The sequence below is a fragment of the Mus musculus genome, chromosome 10, assembly GCF_000001635.26.
Source record: "Mus musculus strain C57BL/6J chromosome 10, GRCm38.p6 C57BL/6J".
NCBI classification, from domain to species: Eukaryota; Metazoa; Chordata; class Mammalia; order Rodentia; family Muridae; genus Mus; species Mus musculus.
The window spans coordinates 14,397,571-14,399,330 of NC_000076.6; positions in this window are offsets into that span (position 1 = coordinate 14,397,571).

Below are 1,760 nucleotides of genomic sequence, written 5' to 3' on the forward strand. Positions count from 1 at the left end.
AGGATCTCTGGCAGGCAGTGCCAGGGAGAACAATAGCCCAGGACTCATGCACAGCAGCCTTTAGCTTTCTTCAGAGAAAAAGTAAGGACAGGTTTCCCTGCTTGGCCTCCATACTTTCAAGGTATGGGCTTGGGAATGACACCCAGGGATGCTGTATTCTTAGTGTCTCAGGAGAGCCCCCGACCCATGTACATATCCGAGGTCAGTGCCTATCTGGCTTATTGTCTTTGCCTCTCCTCTTGCTGGTTTCTTCTTTTCCATGTGGGCTTTGCACAGTGCCATGACTCACAGCTGGTAGTAGAAAATGGGGTTTAATCTCTGGTGCCCACCTGGCATTGTTGGTTTTCTAAACCATCATTTCCTTTACATCTGAAAATAAGTCTTCCTACAAATTCTGTCTTTAGAAGACAAGTACTAATACATGTGTGATGAGGACAATTATTTTGGAAATGAAGAGCTATAGAATATACAATATAAAAGAAAGAATACAGAATATAGAATAATATAGAACATATAGAATATAGAATGTAGGATATAGAATACAGAAGTATCTTTAATATCTAACATACAACATATAACACATAATATATATTATATTATATATATAATATGATGTAAAATGTACAATATACAGTGTAGAATATAGAATATAGAAGAGTATAGAATATATAGGATATGGAATATAAAATATAAAAACAGAATATATAGAATATAGAACATATAATTTCTTTTAAACAGATAGGTGATTGACAGGTCAAACTTTGAGGAATGAGTTAATTTCTTGAGAAAATGAACATTTAATAAAGTTAAATGTCTTACTGTACATCCAGGTTTCAGCCTTTTTATCTTGTGTTTCACTGGGAACTGCCATGGTTCAAACATTTAAAAGAATTAAACATTATCATGGGGTTCCAGTGCTGGGAATATTTTTGTCATAATTACTTTGTTTGCCTCATGGGTATGCTGAGTCCTACAGCAGATAAGAGACACAGCAATGTCTCATTCTAAAGACCATTCACTAGCAGAAGAACTATTTTTTACAAAAATGACCCTGTGACATTTGTTCTGCATTGTGTGACCACTGCAGAGCAAGGGCATTGCTGGCTTTAGGGAAATGGGATCCACTTGCCGTTCTGAACCTTACAGCAGCCATACCACCATATCCAAAGCCTTCTCTAGTTGCTCTCTTTTCATTGGTCATCCCTATTGTGGCTTACCAGGTTCTCTGAAGGCTGTAATGTGTAATGTGGCTTTCTACGGTACCAAAACTTCTAGAGAGATATTAAGAGAACCCAGGCTGACATTAGACTGAGACCTACTTGAGTTTTAATATAACACACGCACACACAAACACACATACACACCACACACTCACACGTTTTAAAATAATCTTAAATCTTTATCCAATCACAACTTTGAGAGACAGTTTGCAGTATGTAACTAAGTCAAACATGCTCTTGTCATGTGACCCACTCTTTATGTATTCAGGTATACTCAAGAATATCAAAACAGGGAAACAGACAATTGCAGCAGCTCAATTCACTGTTGCCCAAACATAGATGTCGCCAGCCTGTTTTTCAGCAGGAGGAAACCTACCTAAATGCTGGTACAAATAGGCAATAGTACTATTAAGCACTAAAGAAAATGTAGTATCTTTGTCTCGTGTTCAAACAGAGTACAACAGGCTAGAACCTTTATAAAGTAAATAAGTCTCATAGATCTGGAAACTGGGAAGTCCTTTTGAGGCACAGGCACCTGCC